Genomic DNA, 23,138 nt, shown 5'->3' on the forward strand with positions numbered 1-23,138 from the left:
TCTATTATTTTACAATATATGTTCAACTGTTATAGCTGTGTATAAAACAATTTTCAGCTAAATAAAATTAATTTCACAATATTGCCTATCTAAATTTATTTTTGCAATGTGTCCTTATGTAGCAATCAGTAAACCCAACAATATTATTTTAACAAGCTATATAGTATGCTCTTTGGTATAGGTCCGTCATCGTTATTCATAATATTATTGTGTTTACTTATTTCTACACTCTCATAGGCATCTAATTGCCTGATGTTGTTAACTTGTCTAACTAATCTTAATGAACTAATCTTAATGAAGTCTATGGAATGGTTTTGTTGCAGAATATGATCGGCGACTGCTGATTTTTCAGGTCTTCCATATTTTAAGTGTGCTATGTGTTCCTTATATCTTACTTCAATAGATCTTTTTGTCTGTCCTAAACTTTTTCCTTATTATGTCATCTACAATACCTCTCGAGAGGCTGCTATTTCCTTATTGTACGTCTTTCTTTTGTGAACCTATCATGTGTTAGAGGAAAAGTCAAAAGACAAAGTGCTTTTTGAATACGTTACTCTTGAAGTGATAATATTTAAGAAATCACTGTGTGAGTTATAAAGGAAAACCAAAGTTCAGTGGATAATTACACGTATTTGGAGAACGAAATGACGTATCGATCTGAGAATTTTATAGACCGTGATCATTAATGCCACTATCAAATTCTTAAATCGATATGAAATTTCGCATTCCAGATACATCCAATGGTCCACTGAATTTTGTTTTCCCTGTATAGTTGGCTATAAGCTTCTGAATTCAAGCTATTTTAGCCTGAAAAATAGGTAAACTATTACCGCCAAATGTTCACTAATTATTACTGTCATATTCCGCGAGAAATATTATTTTTTTATTACACAATTATTCCGAGGCTTCTTGCCAATTGCTAATATTATGTAAATTGAAATTGCATACTCAGTTCCAGCTAATTTATGTCACAAATTCATTATGAAAATAAAGTGTTTGTTGAAATTTTGTAAATTGCGAAAACATATTATGGCAGTGAGTGGATTTATGATCGTGAAATTTCTTCCTGAACTCGTAAACTGAAATATCGAAGACGTTGAAGAGAAAAATAAAGAGCATTGTCTCATTTCATAAGATGATGCTAAAGGTTATACTATCAATCCCTTGATCAAGCAATTTTGTGGTAAAATACATTTGTCTTTACCTCGATTTGAAATTTTTATGGCATAAACAAATTTTTCTATTCAGAAATCGAAGATTTTTTGATAACAAGTGTTTTCAACTCTCTCCTGATGAGATGTTTGGCGTACAAATTGAGAAATAGAAAGTAATTTCCGTATAATTCAATATTCAAAAGGAGATGTAGTTATTTCAGATGTACACGTATATACTCTTTCTTTCAGTTTGTATCTGAAAGAATTATATGTGGGTGATCTACATATATTACTTGAAGAGTTTTTTATCGATGTTTGTTGATTTTGCTTTGTATTTTCTGAGGTTTTTCCACTTTTTGGAGGAGTTGAAAATATGTGACTGTTTCTTGGAAGTCAGTTATTATTTTCTTGTCAATAGTACTTACCTCTCCCAAAAACCCACAGTTCTACATATTTTTCTGATCCTAGGCCTATCAGCATTGTTCAAACAATTTGAACATTTTTGAAAACTAGCAAAAATGCTATACACAAAAAATACTGAATTATGTAAATCAGTATATGTTTAATACACGTTATTGATGACATTGTCTGATGGTAAACGCATTCTGTTCAAAATCTGTTTATCCGTTAATCAGCTGTCGCCCCCATACGAACGACAACTCTCAGAAGTTGAGAAACTTGTGCGAGCTAAGGACTATCGAGGTCTTACCTTTTAACATGTGATTCCTAACACAGTTGCAGAATCATCCCAGCTTCAACCAGATGAATTCTCTCGAGAAAAATATCTGGTCGAGGCGGGAATCGAACCCACGGCCTTGCGATCGTGAGTCGGGCGCACTACCACTGCGGCCAATTCCACATTGTCATTGATGAAAAATATACAGCATTTGATTAAATCGTCCCAAGCATCAGGAGTGACTCATACAAACGTTTTAAAAATTCTTCATCGACACAAATTCCACTGGTGTTTTTTCCAGCACCAAACCGTTATTTCAACACCTCGACACGTGTTTCGATCACCAAGTGATCATCTTCAAGAAAAAGATCAGTTTGATTTTCATCTACACCTAAGGTTCTAAACAGTGCAACACAAATACAAATTCCACCTTTAAAAAAAATAAAATGATTAATGAATTGAACGGAGATGATTTTGACAGATTTGTATTTTGTGAGATCAGTTTTGAGAGAGTGCAATTTATATACATTACATCATTCTTAGTATAATTAATGTTGTTTTGCCTCGTTTAGCAACTATTTAGGTGCTAGGAATAGCTCCAACTTGAAATTCGTCTTTTTTATGTGATTGATAGAGATTTATTAAGAATTTTCTACGAAATTTCATGTCGTTGTCATTAAAAATCTGGACTCACTATACGTATTAAATGCCTAAACAGAGTATACATTATTGAATCTCTATTTCAATTGAAAGGTGTATATTTTCAGCTATATGTCTTGAAATTTCCGAAATTATTTTTCTGTGAATTTAAATCAAGTGATGTAGTTAGTACAAGTTGTAAATTTGCAGTATTTTTTCCTCATTTTCTTCGATCTACTAAATGCCATCGTGAACTAACAAAACTAAACTATAAACGAAACTAGTCAATCAATCTTTCATTTTCAACCCAACCTAAATTCATTAAGAGAACGTTATGTAAATTCCGAAATTGGTTTACTATTATGCGTTTTTTCGGTTCATAATAGAACCGGTATGAATTCATAACTTGTACACACCTTTAGTCGAATTGAGTTTACATTGAGTCACTGCGATTGAAATACATAATAATGTGTACGCGAGGTGGAAGTTGAAAAGAACTTGTAAATTCGCCACAGATGATTTCGAACTTTTACCACATCTGTTCGTATCTGATTTAATAATATAATAATAATAACAATTATTGTAGAACATTTTCTCATTTACAGAGCAAAGTATACATGATCAATACATTTTTTTCATACTATTTGATATAAAACTTAAAAAAAACTTTAGAAAAAAATTGTGAACAGATCTATACTCATTGACTATAGTGTCGCAACACGAGACTTATTTCTCATTTCACATAAGCTGCAACAAAAATATCGATATTAGAGAGCTTCATTGCATTACGACACATAAAGTTAATTGGTAATTTCAACATCAAGTTCGTTTGTGCCCTTTTGCATAAAAAAGTATCATTGTGTCTATATACTAGTCTTGGAACAAAGATTTCAATTCCTGATAGTAGTGCAGAACAGTTTTTTTCCTTAGCAGCTTCCTGTGCTGTTCCCCGGTACTGTCGTTGGGCATTGCTTCAGAGATAGCTGGCATTTGGCTCAGAGGAACAACCTTTATAGCGCCATGCATAGTCATTTCCTCATACGACAGTTCGGGGACTACCAGGCCGGTGAGTGAAGTCCGGTATTCCCCGGTAAAACCCCTCCTTCTCTCGTCTGCTAACTCACATTGTACCCCGTACAATTTGTCTTACTGTTTCAAATTTTTCATCTCTTCTCTCTGTCCTCTTTTTCTTTAGTTTCTATGATGTCTTTTATGGTTTCATATGCTATTCGTCATCCTTTTTCTCCTGAGAAGTTTTCGCAGTATGGGCACTTGTCACACTATCTGGCATTCAAATAGATATTTTTCAAAACATCTATGCCCTGAGAGAGCCTGTGTCAGGAAATGATGTGTTTCGTCATATTTTCTAGTCCACCATTCCTGTATGTTTGGAATAAAACGTTTAATCCAGCGTCCATATACTGCATTATCCCATTTGGTTGGCCACCTCATCTTCAAATTTCCTCTGGCAAGTTGTTTCGATAAACCATGGTATTCTTCCGTTATTTCTCTTACTAACTGTTCTATCGGGAGAAAACCTGCTATGACGGCAGCACCATCTGTGGATATGGTTCGGAAGCACTAAACACCTTGATGTTCTTGTTTCATTTTCAACGACGTTTTTTCATACCTCGACACCGTATAGCAACTTTGATTGGACTTCCTTGCATAGAGCTTCCTCTTCGATGCTGGAAAGCCCCACACGTTTGGTAGAAGGCAGGAGAGGGCGATCAGTGTCTTTCCTGCCTTTTCAACGGTTTCATTGATGTGTTCCGAAACTTTTCTAAAATGGCATCCACCATCTGTCGACCTTTTCTAAATCCAAATGGTCTGTTCGATAGTCCTCCTGTTCTTTGCAGTTCTTCGTTGAGACGTATGATTATGAGGTGTTCATATAGTTTACCCTATACGTCGAAAAAACATATCGGCCTGAAGGATGATGGATCTTCTAGTGTATTATCTTCTTTTCGTAGCAGGACTAGTTTTGCTCGTTTCCAAACTTTCGGAATGTATTTTCTGGCTGTAAACTGCTAGAAAGTAGTCAGACCTCTCTTTATCTACATGTTTTACGATTTACGGCAAGATTTCTCCAGGAGCTTTCTTGCTTTTGAATTTTTCGCATGTTTCGAGAAGTTCTTCCGTTGTGAATTCCAGTCTTCCACTTCCTGTATTGAGCCTTTCAAAGTTTATTTCTTGGTGATAAGGAAATAGATGCCGCACTATCTCCTCCATTCTCTCCAAAACATTCCATCATGCCAACCAATAACTTATATAAAAATTAAACATATGCACGATTTATTCGTCTCTTCAATGCTACAAATTCGAATTTATACTGCAGATCAGAGTAATTACAACAAACATAACAAACAAAAAGGTACGAGAAATCCTGACATTTTTCATATACATTTTTTCCAATTATGCTTTGAACAGTCCGATTCCTCGTATTCTGAAGCTGGGAAATCAATATTATAATAACTTAGATCTGTTTAATGTATCACTTCAGGTCTTTAAAAATCAATTGAAAAGGCTATAGCGTTTTCGAAGCTTTTCTTTACTTTACCATTTTCTTTGTACGTACCAGATTTTTTCTTGTGAGTACCAGAATTGTTTCATCTTTCAGTGATGTAGTCACTAGCCATAAGGATTTAGTAATATTTTGTATTTCACACTTCACTGAATGTTTTGTAAAATTTTAAATTGTAATGTAGACATCAGACATGAGCATTCAAAAATACTTTGTAGTTTCTCACATTCTGTTTAATATGTTTTTGTAACCTGGTTTGCCGTTGAATAAATAAATAAATATTGATATAAATGATTTCATTCTCGCCTTAAAAGGTTTCTGGATTCGAATAATTCAAATAAAACAAAAATTTCAAAATATAGCCGTTTCTGAGGCCCCCACGACTAAATTCGTGGGGGCTGAATTCCGTCAACCTCCTGCCACATCGATGGTGAATGTTATAAAAACTCCTTGAGTTATAAAAAACAATTGGAAATGCCAGTAGGCTCGGAAAATCAGTCCAGTTGATCACAGCCTTGGGCCCACACACTAGGTCATAGTGAAAGCTGGTCGTGGACAACCAAAATCCTCTGTTACGTAACATACAGCAAGTAAGTCTGCTACATGTATGCCAATCTCATGGAAATTAAGTGATGCCTCGAGACAACCGGTAACTGAACAACATTAACTGATGTAATACGACCGACTTGTCGAACAAAACGAACTCATTGAAAGCCGATTTTAATTTCGATGCTATTACAACATTGGCAGTTTTGTTATTGATGCGACTGCAGGACTTACCGTTGATTGCTTGTTTGTTATAGATTAACTCATATTTTGTTCACACATAATTTATGCAGTGTTCACAGACAAGATGATGAGTTCACCATTGTATGTCTACACTATTGACTGTGTTTGTAAGAAAAAACAAGTTCATCAAAATGATCTCGTGCGTGGGAGTAAAATCGATTTCATTAGTTTCTTCTTCAACTCATACCGATTTGTCGATTGTGCTTTTCTTTGTCGTGTTTCTGTTTTAACAACATTATCATATAGAAAGACTTATTCTTTTACGTTTGTTATTTTTCTCGATCCAACGAAAAAAACAAACGCTATAAGAACCTGAATATGTGATATCGGTTCGGTTTCTTTGTCGTGACTTGCGATGAACATTTCACCTGATGTAGTTATTTGTAAGAGAGTTTGATCGAATGTTCTTTAAAAATTACGCGTTTCTGTAGTTTCTAGAGTATACGAAGGGACACTGCAAAATAAAGTGAAACAATTTTGAGAAAATAACGGAAAATAGAAAGATCCTCAGTGGAAAATAAATTCAATACTGAAGTCTAGTCTAGTTCATGGCATAATAAGTTGTCGTCTGAAATATTAATAAGTGCAATACTCATTTCAAACGCCAATAGAACGAGTACAAGAACAAATTTTTTAAATAACTGTAAATGCGAAATAGTGAATGTTGAAGAACACGAGTGGGAGAGATCACTAAGTTGAACGACTAATAGAGGAGTATTTTCATTAGTTTGGACTTCCATTGTCTACTACGATTTGAAATCCTTGAAAGAACAAATAAAATTGAAAATCAAAATGAATAGCTGAAAAAAAAAACAATTATATTGAGGAGGTTATCAAAAAATTGATCAATATATGTATTGTCGCCAATAACCGATAAACCCTGGAAATTTCACAATAAAATAACATTACCTAAAATGAATATTACTGGAAGAGGAAGATCAGTTTGATCTTCCTTTTGGTGTTAGGAAAAACTCCACACCAAGAGGAAAAACTCCACACCAAAACAACACCAAAGGTTCCAAACAAATACCTGAAATGATTATGCCATAGATAGATGAAGTTGGGATGGACTGCGAATAGCCATGTTGTTTCTCAGGTGGTTTAGGGAGTTATTACCATTGCCTACCCACAACACGAGGCTAATTACCAAAGCTGTCAATGCCGTTGACCCCCCAAAAAATTATAACACAGTCATCTTCGAAGCGGGTATCAACAATCAAGAATATATTGCAGGAATATGAGCAGACATTCAAATGATATGCGAACAGAGGGATGTAAGGTAATTTATATTTTTAACTAACTTACAATCACAATTCATAAATTTATCAAATGAATCAATCTATCATAGGCTGTCTCTAGAGCAAAGAGGTTTGGCAAGTGACAGGGTGAAATGAGAGAATAATTATACTTCCCTGGCTGCAAGGAATGCTGCTGGAGAAGAAGGAGGACCAAGGTATACGTGTATGCTAGGGAAAAACTGGATTCAATAGGAAGAGAAATATTGAGGAGGACAGAGTGAAATGAGATGATATAATACTCCCCTGGCTGAAGAAGGGGAGAAGAAGGGAATAATGGAAGGGGTGGCTGGGAGGCTGTTCTACAGGTTCTGTAGAAGAATCGGGTATGACTCACTGAATCTGTCACTTGAGGCCACCCAGCTGCTTACGGGACATGGCAACTTCTGGGGATATCTTGCCAGGTTTACCCTGGGACTGGAGTTGCCATGTTTCTGCGGTTAAGATGATCCTAAAACGGCAGAAACGTGATAGAGAGAGGTATAGATGGAGACAGGAATGGATGTCGTGAAGAAAGGACATAAGGAACGAGAAAATGGAGTGAACACAGAGAGGAGAGAACGGGAGGGGTAGCGAATGGATATGGTTTGTGAACGAATGGGCAGATAACTTGGTGGGGGATGTAGGAGAAGGATGAAGGTTGTCAGCTTGCCGCTATGGAACTGAGGGATGCACAATGGTTTCCCCAATCATGGTGAACATATAACTGTGAAAATTGAGGCATCCTATTTGTAAATAGCTATAGTTAGTTGTCAGAATGTATCTTTTTTTTTCTTTTTATTATCTTGTATTAGAATGAGGGATGAGTACTCGTGAATGTACAATGAAAATGAATTAAGAGAGGGTCTTCTGCCCCGGCGGCATGGAAGGGGGGGAAAGACAGAAGGAATATGCTCAGTTGTGAAGCTTTTGGCTAGGACAATAAGGGGAATGGCACTTTTCCATGTATACTTCGAAGCTGCAAAAAATCTTTTTCAAAGTTTGAAAACAATTATTTGGTCTTCCGAAGGAAATCACTTTCCGCGCATAGTTAGACGTAGTGAACACTCATCGTCCTAGAATTGATATATAACCAACATTCACATTTTAGTTGGTATCATATGAGTGTATCTCAATTGTCAACCGGTTATCAACCGATTTCACAATTATTCCACCAAGAACTCCAATAATCAGAAAAACAATCTTGAAAGATAGTCTAGATGGAGTCTATAGAGTTTGAAGACAAAATCTCGATATTTCATCCGGTTTTCCTCTCCTTTTCGGACCATATTCGTGTCGCCAGGAGCTGTAAAGTCCACGACAAATGTCGTCTTGCTTTGGTGGTCGAGAATGACTACATCAGGCTTATTAGCTTGCATGAGCCAAAGGCCAATATTGGAATTATAGTAGCGTTCGCATCTGTAAACTGGAGAGTTTAGAAGAAAATTTGTGCTACTGCTACCTATAACTAGAACTGTTCTATTTCTTATTGTATATGGCGTACAGTTCAGAATAAAAAAATAAGCAGTACGGTGAATCAGTTTGTAGATCAAACAGATATCGAAAAATTTTCTTCAGAGCTCAAGACGTTTTAATTCATAAAATCTTAAATTGCATCTACATAAAAATTAGTGCCGTTGCGTATACAATCTGTAATTCAGAGTTGCACATATTTTTCTGATTAAACGCCTAGCGACTTTTTTGTTCTCCTGTCAAAAATGCGTTTGAATCTTGTGAAAACTCAACCCCGTGAAAGTGCCAATATGTTCTTCTCTCGCACATGCTATTGATTTTAAGATTGGTCCATTTTGTCAAAAATTTGGAATATCGATTTTGGAAACTTGAATTCTCAATAATCTTTTTGGCTTAACCAAAAGTAATAGCTATACCATGATTGACCACAGTACTCTTGTGTATAATACTGAAGTTTTCAACGGAGGATAATAACAAATATTGGATATGTTATTATGGACCACATCGCCAGAAGAGAGTTTTTTATTTCCATTCTACCCTTTGTGGTTAACCCACAGGGCTCATTTTTAATCATCCCACAGTCCATTTGTTTCCATTTGTGAAAAAGTTTTCCAAACTCTAAATTGAAGAGATTCGATATCATTTTGTTAATACACTCTGTGATAATGGCGAGAATTCTTACAACTGCTGACAGTATGTTTGTCGTCAATCACACTTATCTGGATACAGTTCGCAATTATTCGCTGAGGCAATAGATATATCAATGATTACAATAAATAATCGTAGTAAACGTAATGGTTTTACGGGTCATTTTAATGTAACATCAATCCTTGACAACCATGTTCACTAGACGGTGTAATATGAGCCCTGAGGTTGCTTTGTGCCAAGTTATGTGCTAATTTGTGTTTTCGTTTCGTGAAGAGTTGACGAGTTTGGAATAGAAATGAAAGTGAAATAATGAAAGACAATAACAATGTACTTTGAATCGTTTATTTGGAAGATGTTTGGAAACATAAACATATCATATATTTAGTTACTCTGAAATGTACATACCTTTCAAGATGTTCATCAACATTCACTAAAAGTGAAATTTCGTTCAACATACTGGGTGGTTCATCAAATACGTACTGCAACCTAGAAGTGGAGAAATATTTTTGCAAAATTACAATCACGTCAAATGTTTTTGACAACACATTGTGAACACTTGAGAACTGAATAAGGGTGTTATCCCTTGCAATTTTCAAAATAGGAATAGCCCGGTAAACATTGTATTGGCAAAATACTGATCATATAACACCAAAAAAAGCACTTTTCCCAATCACCAGAAATGCAATACTCTTCTCGACGGGCGTTTTACCAACCAAGTTGGCGTCTGCAGGAGATGAAAAGTTGCGTCAAGAATATTATTATTATTATTTTGGATTCACTCTACGCAAGACGTTCCGGTTTCATTGGTCATATGATAATTCTCGTGAGATAGAAAGATCAAAAGAATTCTAAACAATTACGTTCGTAATGACATGATCTCATAAATGATTTATAAATTACGGATATATGATTATCTCAGTAACGTTTGTTATGGGATATAATATATACATTTTTGTCGTGATTGAAATATTTGCTAAATTATTGAACATCATGAAAATGTCTCATATCAAGTTATTTTCTTTCAACTGGTGGGAATTCGTAATTTTCAATCAACCAAAAGCTGTTTTTCTGCACTTAATTCAAGAACAAATATTTTATTTTCGTTTTATAATATACTGAAAATTAACGAAATGAAAACATCAGTTGAGTAATGCAAAAAAGACCAATTATTTCAATCCTGTATGTAATGACGATTGGTTTTGGATGTTACATAGAATTTTTTTCGATTGAAATAATTGGTGAAACAATAAACATGAAAATGCTTATTTTCAGCTTTTGATGCATTCAAAATATTAGAAATAAAATGTTTCATTTCATATTATCGCAAATAGATAATAAGTAAATTCTTAAAGGTAGCAGTTATTATTAATCCAAAATAACATCATTTCAAGATTGTAGGGTTTTTCCTACAACTATTCAGTTCAGAAGAATTCCATTTCTTAAATGATTTTTATTTTGTATCATAAATTTTTATTACAAAATTTACTTTTCATAACTCTTTTATCGCTTAGGCATTCAAAATATCTATCTGCTTGGGTTTTTATGTTAATTCCTTTATTCTTATTCTTAATTATCATTTTCGTATTTTCTCATCGCATATTATTGGAATGCTCTCTACTCTCGAAACGAGAGTTTATTGCCGAAAAAACAGATGAATATTCAGAACAAAACTATTTCGGATGTTTAGAGTAGGTACTAATCGTTACGGATTTAGACAGAGAATTCGGGCACAAGTGGTTGACCCTTCTCGACTATATTTGTGACCCCGACCATATTGTCAGTGATGATTATTCAAAAGTGACTTTGAACAAATTTTCTTAGCCGATGCGTTCAGTTTATTCAGGGATTCTCCATGAGGTTAAACTGTTATTTTTCGCCACAGGCGATTACCCCATGGAATTGAATACAACCCTTTATGACCTCATGTGCAACAAATAAGTGAAGTTTTATGAAGAATTGATGCCGATCAACATTCCAAAAAGAGAGATTGCAGCCTTAAAAAGCTGTAACATGTAACTCATTGCCCCCGACCAGGGATACCATAGTCGACTGGTACGGGTGGCAATAGAAATCGACAAAAATACGGATAACTTCAACAGAAAAGAAGAAGCTATGAACCTCAATCGAATATGGAATCCCATTCTAAGGAATTCAAGAATAGCAAACATCACGCCGGCAGTTAGAAAAGGGTCAACGAATGTTGATAATTCACCTAATCCAGGTACAATTGTTAGCACGCCAAACTACCTGATGAGTCAGAATAAATATGCCTTACGCAGCCGTAATATCCAGTCATCGATGATATTAACTTAGGATGTATAAACCTCTGAGGAAGATAGCCACTCTCGTCAGCGAAACGTCAGGAACAAATAAACATTCACGGCCTTCAAACCCGAAGAATATTCAAACTCATAGATATACCTAAGTGTCTCCTGGAAATCCAAGGCACACACGATAATCTTAAACTCAATGCCCCAGAGAAAAATAATATTTATCAGTGATTGAGGGTGATGAAAGAATACAACTTGTCAAATGTAGGAAGAGCTTTCTTGATTTCATTAAGGTCTTGCCCACTTTACGTGCGTTAGAAGAGGGTGAGTACGACAGATAAAGAGAGAGAGAGACAGAATTCTCAAGTCTCTTCCTACATTTGACAAGCTATAGAAGCATGATATCGATATGGAATTCGGGGTGAACAAAATTGCAACGTTCGATCTTCCATTACCTTGCAATGGAGCAACGCCACTCCTAAAAGGAAAAAACAATGAAGCAGCCCCGATGCAAATATCAGCACAAGTATCATACAGATATGGTCATTTCAACCGTCGTAGATGGACTCGTAGTAGTCAAGTAACTCGGGAGGAGCTTCAAAAATGATGCACTTTCATAGGAGTCTGCAACCTAAATTTGATCATTCCACGGATACAACGAAGCAATAGGTAAGCCTGGTAAAGATCAACCTAATATGACTAACAACCAGTCCGTGCAAAGATTATTGTTAAATCATCTGAAAATGGAACTTTTAACATGACTCAACCTCTGACGGAAGCACCAAACTCTTACGTAGGTTCGAAATAGATGAACACTGCAATCTAACAGACAACTGTTATAATCTTCATGCAATCATTGTTCACTGTGGTTCTGGCGTTGAATCTGATCATTACTACGCCTTGGTCAAAGACGAAACGGACTGGTTTAAGTTTGACGATAGTCGTGTCACTAAGTGTTCTGGCGATGTATTGAATTTATTGGAGCCTCTGGAGACACCCTATATTTTGTTTTTTTGAGAGAGAGGACATTGGCAGATCAAGATCTTCAGATGATGTGGTGTTGCAGGTTTTTCAGGGTTTTCCTGCAGCTGATAAAGCAAGTGCGCCACTGGAATCAATGAAGTCGCCCCGGAGCGCCAATTAAGTTTTGTTGTATTATAATTTCATGATTTGTTATTTTCAGGTATTATCACACCATGAATAAAAAAAAGAATACTTGCCACTAGTCAAAATTATCAGTTAGATAACATTAATAGCAATGATAATACATTTTTATTGTTCATCTGTGGTGGTGTTCAATTTGTTGTGTGGATATGAGAAACTGAAATATTTTTTCTGTTAGTTTAATTTGACAACTGTAACAAATAGTTCGCCATACGTCTTCCAGTAGTAAACAAGACAAAAAACTATTAAAACCTCACTTCTCACACTCACTTTTGTTTTTCAATCACCCTCTAAACGACCCGGTATTTTGTGGACAGGTTCCGAATACCGACTGAAATATTCGCAGTTGGAGCGTTATTAGTAGATTTTCTGCATTCCTAAGTGGAAACAGTTGAGGGTAAGAAGCTAAGTGTCTGTTCTATAAGCCATTCAAAGATAGCCATATGCAATAAATCTGTATTTTTTCTGATGCTTGCCGTTTGTAAGAGGGTGTAGAAAAGGTTCAAAAGGCGTGAAAAGATACAGTGTGTTGAAGTTTGTATCAACGTAGTCTAGAAGTTGTTTTGGATGTAATCGATTAATGTAACATCTGAGGAGAATAAATTGATAGTGAAAATCATTTTCTAGTGACAAGATCTTATTAAGAAGCCTAAAAAAAGAAATTAAATTGAATAAAAGTCAATTAAACCATCTGATCTGAAGGAACAATTAGTTAAGGCCAGTCTCAACTCCCTACACTGTAGATTAATGGACTGACACCCATCAGAAACCAACTACTCCCCTGGCTAATACCACTAAGAGCGTTGGATTATATCCGACAGGTGTCAATGCAGGATTTTTCACAGAAGTTATTCCTGCATATGCTGTTGGCGATACAGCTGCCGCAATATATATTTTCAATTATTGGAACACACTTGCAGACCGGTTTCGGACTGCTTGGCTACTCGTCAGTGCAAGGTAGTGTCTATCATCAACATGAAGTCGATGATTTCCGATAATTGAAAATCGAATTCTTTCAGATTTCATTCCTGGAACTAGGCTGTAGCCGACAACAAACAACATGTTTGTCATCGCCCCATCTACCTGGGAACGAGGTAACCAACCGCATATCCGAAATTTGCCCAATTCCCCGTATAAGGAAAGAAAACTTTTCACGTATAGTCAGTGGACATACTTGAAGACTGGACAATCTTTTTAGAGAATAATAGTGTCCAGTATCGATCTCTGAAGAATTTCTAGTTCAGTATCAAAAGGTGAAGACAGTAAAAACTTTAATTTTCACATGGAGCACTTTTATTAGCGATGATATTGACTGAAAACAAAATATATTAACGAAAAAATCCTTAAAAACTTTCCAAAATTTACGTTATTGCAGTATTTATTTTCCTCAGTCTTCTATTATTAGGTACTGGACGGTTTTATTTAGCCTGCCCTGTTTGTTTGTTTGGGTCAAATTTAATAATTGATGTTTGACCCCCTTCCTGTAGACAGATTGATCTGAAAATTGGTACACACATTTACTTTTGATGACAACACAGTTTAATAAAGTCTGTATCATTGTGAATCCAAGATGGCCGCAGCTACAAAATGGCGGATTACATATTACCTTGTAATAATGAGGCACTAAATGAACTAAACAGAATGAGAATAATTGAGTAACAGAATTTAAAACTCAAAACTTGAAAATGAAATAGGTAAAGAAAATCGTATATTAAAACGGTTTCATTAAAAAAAGGTAATAATGATGTAGATAATGTATAAAAAACTAAAAAATAATTCTGAAGGTCCTAGGTAGCAGTCATCACACCACTCCCCTCAGCAATCTACGGTATTGATCAGATAAAAAACTAATAAATTGGTTGGGCGTAGTATTTACATATTCACTCATGTCACATGTCATGAGGAGAGGACCTCCCGAATTATTTTTAGTTTTTAGTACATTATCCTATATCGTAATTTTTTTTTTTCTACTTATTTCATCTCATATGATTTTTCATTGGTGAATACCTTAAAATGATAAAAATCCTCAAATTGAAGGCAGTGTACATAATCTCTTCAATTTTTCTACTGAACCAAACGGGGAATATTTGCGGCGATTATCACAGGAAAGCAAAATTATCTAGTTCATTAAACATGACAAGCACCGGCAACTGTTTCTAGTTCCTTTCCTTTCATTGAAATGTTTTGTAACATTCCTAAAATCAACACAGCATCAGACCACTTGACACCTGATAGGTTCTTACTCAAACATATGAATGCTCGTATCCGGTAAAAGTGGAACAACGCTCGCTAGATCTGAGTATTGTAAGGTAATTATTACAGGGTCAACTGTCGATATGGCACCGTTGGGCCAATGGACTCGTATAACAAATCGCGTAAAATAACGGGGATTCACGTAGAAGGTTACACACAGTCGATAATAACTATAATAGTTATTACTATCTGGTATAAAGCAACATTACCTCTTCAAGGCGACGTTATTTTAAATAAAGTTTCACATTAAATACAAATGAAAATATTCGGAAGGTGTGAGCGGTTGTAAACTAAGAAAAAATCCAGCCAGAGTTCTCATCAACTTTATGATCATTTAACAGTAAAATTACATAATTAAAACAGTATTCTTACGAAGCCTGGCATGAATTTGAAAATCATCTCTTCGATTTGGACCTCTCCAGCCGACTTCGTATACAAATCAACGCGTTCTTGAATTTCTTTCTTTAACACTTTGAAAGATACATCCATAGAAATGTCCAGATTTTCAAGAAAAGGTTTTTCCAGATGTTCAGCGACTGATTGAAGAGTGTCGAATTTGCTAAGTGAAATTTTGTGACATTTGTGCAATATTATTTTTTGTCTCAAATAGGGACATTTGACTGTACTTTAACAATTGATAACGGCCATCTTGTTGAAGTTACATCTGTCAAATTAGTTGTCATTTATTCAGTCTGTTTTGGCAAATCACCATGGTCGGATATAGCATTGAACAACACGTGCAAATGATAAAATTGACCAACTGACTCAAAAACTGGGTAAATTTTCGTTTTGAGGGCACCTGGCGATTTTGAAAAAAATTCTGAGTGTACCTACGTATTTTGATGCGTAGATTTCGAAAGAAAAAAGCGGCGCTATCCCTTATTTACGAAGTTACGGTCCTTCAAAGTTTAGAAAAGGGCAAGTTTCAACATCTTTTTCACAAAATAAACTATTCAAAAACACGAGAATCTTTGACACATTTCACTTCAATAACATTCTTCTTATAAAAAACTACTTAATTTAAAAACGAATGCTTCTTCTGGTGACATTCTTCTATTTTTGGGTTAGTTACTACTAGTGACATTTCAGAAAAAAGCGGTTGGTATTTGCCGCCTATTTCACTACTATTACTACTACTATTTCAAATTCGTAATACACCACCAAAAACCAATTTACGATCTAAAGAATAAAGGTAAAAAAACATTTGAATTACTTTCGGAATATGGACTGCATCAGTCGTACCAACCATGCCATTAACCTTAAAAATGTAAAATACAGAGATATATAACCAAAAAGCAGCTCCGTACATTTTTTAACATTTTTATTCGAAACATGTTGATTATTGAAGTGAAAAGTGTCAAAGAAGGAGGAATAAGGTGTAAAGGTGACCTAGTGAATGAATGCTTGTGTTTTTATACAGTTTATTTTGTGAAAAAAAAGGCTGAAAAGTTGCCCTTTTCTGAACTTCGAAGGGCCGTAACTTTGTACTACATATGCCTTTTTAAAAAAATATAGGGCTGTCTCGGTTAACACCTAGAATAACTGGACCTATTCAACAGTCCCGTTTTAATGAAAATTCAGTTCGAGAGTCCTTTTTGTCATGTGGATATTTTGAAAACCTAGTTTTATCGTTCAAAATGCGTAAACAAATGCTCAATGAATACCGAAATGTAATGGAAAATTCCCCCCTTCGTTATATTATACAACAAATGTGAACTCACCTTGAGGAGCATCACAAAGGTTGTACGAAGAATGAACTGAAAATATGTTATTTTTGAAAGTCAAACTTCTTCAGCAAAAAAATTGACACAAATTCGAGCCTAAGGTTTGGGAGCTTATTTGGGAAAGCTGTCACCGGAAGATTTTCCGGTGACAGCTGCAAAAAATTATCCAAAAATATGACAACTAGTTATGAGTATTCAGTCTTGTATCAAAATGAAATTTTATGTATTTAGTAGCACTAGCTTATCTTTCTATATGCTGCTTGTTAATTTATTGAAGACTAGTATAGGATCAAATAGATATAGATTCTTTAAGTAACCTTGGTTATTCGAAATATTCATATATAATTTCTCAAATACTCAAGTTCCTGCACCCTTGACCTCCTCAGTGACCAGATTCAGTTACTCTGGCCACCCAACGGCGATCGATGTGCGTCGAAATTTTCCTGGAACCCTCATCGATCATTTACATTCGTAGTTTATGTATCGGCCCTATAGATGACGTCTTCGTAGGGGAATTGTCATCATCACTTTTATTTCAAAACTGAATCGGCGCTAGCGAAATGATGATTCTGGACATACTTGTGTCTCGTTCAGCCACATTTACTGTTTTCTTGGTATAATTTGCTACGGAGTTACTGTAACCCCAAGCAATTTTTTTCTAGGTCTATGGTCCTCTTTTATAATGAAAAATGTTTTTTTGCTGTTCAAATTATGAGCTGAGAGGAGTGTTCTGGCGTTAACTCAGCGGATGTAACGGGTTTGTGAAGGAGTATTTGACATCGGAAGATATGATTTATTGGTTTTTTGGTGTATCTCAATGAGACATTGAGACCTATTGGAGATTGAATGAGTATTAAAAATGTCTTCTTGATCAACGTATTTCGTATACATTAGAAAAAACAAAAATACGGGCCAATATGCCCGTATTTTTGTAGTGTCAAACATTTCTTTTGCAATTGCGGCGTATATTATCAGTGTTTTCTGTTATCGTGATGCCGGCCGTAAAAGCTTATGCTCATATATTTTATATACATTTTTCGGTCTTGTATAGTATTCATCTCAAATTATATTATTTCCATGAATTCTCATATTACTATAAAAGTAGTTTATCATTTCTCATTAGAGAAATCGCGATACTAATATTCTGCAAACTGACTGTGACACGTATTTTTGAGTACTTATATAAAAAAAAAAGTTGTGTTCATGATTCAATATGAGTGTAGTGATATCATGACGCCAGATTTCAAAAAAAAATAGTTCAAATGTTATCTATGAAATTGTTTCCACTAGTTGAAATATGTATGTTTGCAGAGGTTTTCAAATTAATACCAAGTAATTGTTCAAATTCGATGTTGATTTTATCTAATACTTTAATTAGATAAGTAGTTTAGTCTTTTTTAAGTTGAATTATAATATATAAGGTTCAGATCAAATTGATATTTTCAACTTGGAAGTATATTTGGATCTACTATTTTTTTTTTAGAAATTTATTCAATTATTTAATTCATCTTCAGAACTCTATAAAAAACAATTTTCAACTACTAGTTTTTTAGAATTTCCTCTCGCCAAATACTTCAATTTTCAATAATATTAATGAACTTTTGAAAAGGAAAAAGAAAAGAACTCTGAACTCACAAAAAACTTCTATGTTTCAAATAATTTGAAATTGATGTGCAGAGAATGTATTCATCATGAACACATTGTGGAATCCTCTGAATTTCAAATTCCCAATTGTATTATTGATTTTTTTTGTGTGATACACTGTTTTCGATTCCATAACTTTTTTGGGGGTTTGTGAAACCATCTTCAGTTGGGAGTTCTGAAAACTATGGAAAAAATTGTTGTTTTGTTATTCCAAGGTGAAGGTTAGCTCCAACTTAACCCATCTTTGAAGTAGTTAACACAGTTAACAATTCTTTTCAAAATCAAGACAAAACTATCACTGTTTTTTTAGATTTAGCTAAGGCCTTTGACCCGGTGGATCACAATATACTTCTTCAGCGTTTATATGATTCGAGTATAAGAGGAGTAGCATCAAACATCTTTGAGGATTATTTGTCTACTAGGATTCAGAGAGTTAAAATAAATGATTCAATTAGTGAATCTCTTTTAATAACTAGGGGCGTTCCTCAAGGAACGGTGCTTGGCCCTATCTTATTTCTAATATAAATAAATAATATTTTTTCAGTAAGGGACTTCGAAGGTAATATAACTTTTTTTGCGAATGATACAGCATTAACTTTTGTCGGGACCACATGGGAAGAAGCTCATAGAAAGGCGGAGGTAGGCATAAATATAATTTTCCACTGGCTAAGTAATAATTTATAGAGTGTTAACGTCAAAAAAACTAAATTTATTACATTCTCCTCAACAAAGAAGGATCAGCCCACTATTACAGAGATTAAAATCCATAAACTTACTTGCCAAAACGATAGACTCTCTTGCACTTGTCCCTTCATAGAAAAAACTGATACAATAAAATACTTAGGGGTCCTAGTGGATCAGTGCCTTCGTTGGAATGATCATATTGACTATACGGTAAAAAGATTACGTAAGCTCACTTACAAATTTTATCAACTCAGAAATATAGTCAGTAGAAAAATGTTGCCTACTGTATATGATGCCCTGGCCGAGTCCATTTTACGGTATTGTCTAATAATATGGGGCGGAATATTCAAATCTTCCTTACGTAATTTAGAAATGATCCAAAACTCACTCATAAAAATTATGTTCAAAAAGAATAAATTCTATAATACTCAAGCATTATATGAAGAGAGTGGAATATATAGTGTAAGAAAACTGTATACTTTCCGTTGTATATTATGGACAGCCAATGTTACGAGTTCATTTGTTCAGAGTATATATATAATACTCGTTTACACACTTCTCAGATTGCAAAGGTTCCACGATGCCGACTTACTCACAATCAAAAATTTATCACATACATTGGACCAAAACTCTATAATTATTTACCACAGTCACTAAAATGTATCAGAAGTTATACTAAATTGAAAATAGAATTGAAAACATTTATCAATCACAACTACCTCAGATTGGAAACAATACTGGATAGTTGACTAATTCACCATACTGCAATCACTCAAAACAATGTCACAAGCAGTTGTTTCTGTTTCTTCTTTCGTATTTGATGCTCTAGTTATGCTAAAAGACTTCTTATCATTTTGGTCGTCTTTCTAGGACTTTCCAGAACTATTTAGTAGGTTCATCTTCGTTTGTAAATGTATTGTTTGTATTGGATTCGTGGCTGTAACACAAGCTTGGCTTAGATAGTCGCGATCCTTCAAAGATCTAAGTTGTAACGGTTTATATTTTATATTAATCTGAATGGTATAAATTTGATTTGATTTGATTTTATTGAAGTTAAGTTTTTGAAAACTTCTGTTGTTTTGTTCATGGGTAAGCAGGAATCGTCATGTACATTTAAAAACGCAATTTACTTGAGGTACTCATTCGAAATAACCAAATAAGTACCAACTGGTATCATGCAGTTATCCGTCACCAAATCATAATGAGGAATTCATTTAATGTATGTTCAAAAATCAAGCAACGGTTCAAAAACGGTTTGTCAAACATATGTCAAATCATGCACGATTACATGCAATATTCATCCATGCTACCAACAGGATCTACGATGACATTTAAATAAAAAATCTAATCAATTTCTCGAAATACTTCATTGCGATGAATACAAAAATCATCGCAAGTTTCAAGTTTGTAGAAAGTTGATGCGCAGCTTGGCTACTGGAAATTTTTATTTTGATCTTTGATTAAATATTCAGCGATAACTTTCACACGCAATAAACAATCCTTATCTTTTACGCCGTTTTCAAAGATTTTATCAGCCTTCTCAAAAATTACTTATATTTGTTTCATTTTATCGTTAACTGGTTTTATCTTCACTCACATTATTTGTGTTCCGGCAATAAAAAATCTATCAATAGTGATATATAATCTTTACCGACTTATCACGATATGATTAATACAACTTGTTTATTCCTATAAAAATGTAATAACCCCCGAACTAATGAGTCTAAAAAATACATATCTTCGAAAACTCCTAGTAAGTGCTTTACCACTAAACAATATACAAAGAGATATTTTATCACTAACAATGCTTCAAATTCTGACGAAATATCTGTCATCTCTACCAAATTAATGAATAGTGAACTGAAACTCGACGTTACTTTATATTGTGTATTGTAACACCTGAAGATGCTGTTGTATAGCGAAACACGTGTGGTGGTTTTGCAAACTGTCAAGCGGAATCTCACGTTGAGGTGTTTTTTGAATACGTTGTATTGTTTCCTGTCATGGTATCATATCAGCTTGTCCATGAAGATACTTCCCATCTTTACCTGGATGGTATGCTTTTGAAGTTATAAACGCTGGAAGTTTTCCCTTATACAGTTCTAGAACATGCGATAGTATTCGACAGCATTCTATAACATCCCAGAATACTCTAGAATGTGGAATGTGGAATGTTCCGAAGTAATTTGAAACGTTCAGGATCTTCAAGGAACATCTCAGTAACATCACTGTGGAATGATCAGAGAGTTATAATATATTGAGGTAGCCATCTATTCCTTTTCCATGGAAGATGTTTCTTTTTACACAAAGCGCGATTTTGAAAATGTAAGACCCTGAATTCACACTTCCTAGACATTTTTCGAACAGTTCTACACACATTTCAGGATTTCCCGGAATATTCTAGAATGTTCGAGAATAGCGTGAAATGTTCGAGAACATCCTGGAACATCCCAGATTATTGTGGAACGATCAAAGGAATTATATGGTAGTCCTCTACCCCTTATCCAAGACGAAGTTCCAGTGTTTACCTGAAGAGCGTGCTTTTTTGAAGATATAGAGACTCTATAGAAATGTCTAGAAAAGTCTGAAACAATTGAGAGTATTCAAGAATATTCAAGAACATACCAGAACATTCTGGAATATTGTGGAATGTTCGGGAATTGTCTGAAACTCTCGAGAATATTCCAGAACATAACAGGTATATTTATCATTATTTCCAGACTAGTTTGCTATATTGTTTTGTTTTCATTTTGAAGTTTCAACCTTTGATACTAAATATATTTTATTTAAGTACAGGTCATGCAGAAAATTCTTTAAAATGCTCAAATTTACCATTCACTTACTATTTAAATCTCTAAAGATTACATTCACTTGGAGCGCCTACTTATGACATTTACCCTCTCGAACACTTTCTGTGTATCAATAAAAAGCGACCCCAACTTAGCTCCACTCATATCACGGGACTCCATTTTCATTGTAATATTTTGTAAATCATGAGAGAACAAATCGTCATATGCCAAACTCAAAGCAAAGCAAATCCCAAATGGTTACATAAATTATTCTGAGGAAACACTCCCATTTGATCATAATTGTTTGTGTACTCTTTTTATTTCCTGGATTGATATATGTAGTCATATATGATATCTAGGATTCACGGTTCTTTGAACCGGCTCTGATCAAAAATGTCATTTACTGATTACTACGAAAACCGATATTGTGGAAAATAATATCGCCATATCAGATAAATAGTAAAAATTGCAAGTACTCATCCTTCAATATTTGACAAGTGATATCATGACGCCAGTTCTCAAATAAAAAATCGGGCATTATTATTTTTGATGCAAAGATTTTGTGTATTATTGATTGCTTAAGTTGTTACCATCTACAGGTGAGGTTGAAAGAAATGCATTACTAACTACCAACCAATTTCATTACTTCCATCATCTGGTAGGAGACTCAAACGCATAATATATAGTCTTTCATTAAGCCTATGAAATTCAGTTATTTTTGAAAACTACTTTCAGATACTGGAATATTCAACAGTATGTGATGCATACTATTGGATGCAGCTACTTCATGTATGACAATGTCCTTATAAGACGTCTAGAAAATTTATTGAATTATGTATGATAATGTCCTTATAAGACGTCTAGAAAATTTATCGAATTATTAACCTCCATTTCAATGGTGAATTTGATTGATGGGTGAATGAAATGGTTACAGTTCGACAAACTTGATCGACTGCCTACCTGTACTAGTAGAACAGACCAAGATACCAACTATGTATCAGTATAAGAAACCATTATTAGCCCTTCTCTGCATGAATAAAACTTTTCATTGAATTAAAAATAATTTTGAGGCAGCCAAATAGTTAGTATGACAAAAAACAGTAAGTAGTAAATAAGTAAAGGTAACAAGTAAAACTAACCAGTAAACACGTGTTGCGGTTTCGTAGACTGTCCAGTAAAAAGATCTCATAACGTGAATTCATTATGGATTTTCATCAAGTATTATCAAGTATCACGTTAATATATGTAATGGAATCGGCTGATACTTGATGGATATCCATAACGTATTCAAGAACTACTTTGTGAGATTTTCACTAAACAGTTTCACAAAAACGCAACACGTGTTTCGCTATACAATAGCTTTTTCAGGCGTGTCTATACCGTGTATACCGTTTAGATCGTCTATATCGTATTGACTGACACGCCTGAAGAAG

At 34.5% G+C, this 23,138-nt stretch overlaps 1 protein-coding gene and 1 long non-coding RNA gene across 2 annotated transcripts in view; both read left to right on the forward strand.

Moving 5' to 3' along the window:
* Eip74EF (Ecdysone-induced protein E74) overlaps positions 1 to 23,138 on the forward strand; it is a 569,772-nt gene that overhangs the window by 303,895 nt on the left and 242,739 nt on the right.
* LOC111507634 (uncharacterized) lies at positions 10,670 to 14,424 on the forward strand. The gene is made up of 3 exons (XR_002722418.2): positions 10,670 to 13,008; positions 13,239 to 13,568; positions 13,631 to 14,424. It is a non-coding gene; the product is annotated as an uncharacterized lncRNA (long non-coding RNA).

Source organism: Leptinotarsa decemlineata, unplaced genomic scaffold (assembly GCF_025532065.1).
Source record: "Leptinotarsa decemlineata unplaced genomic scaffold, Ldec_3_MD MMD2_tig00002974_RagTag_RagTag, whole genome shotgun sequence".
Lineage (NCBI taxonomy): Eukaryota > Metazoa > Arthropoda > Insecta > Coleoptera > Chrysomelidae > Leptinotarsa > Leptinotarsa decemlineata.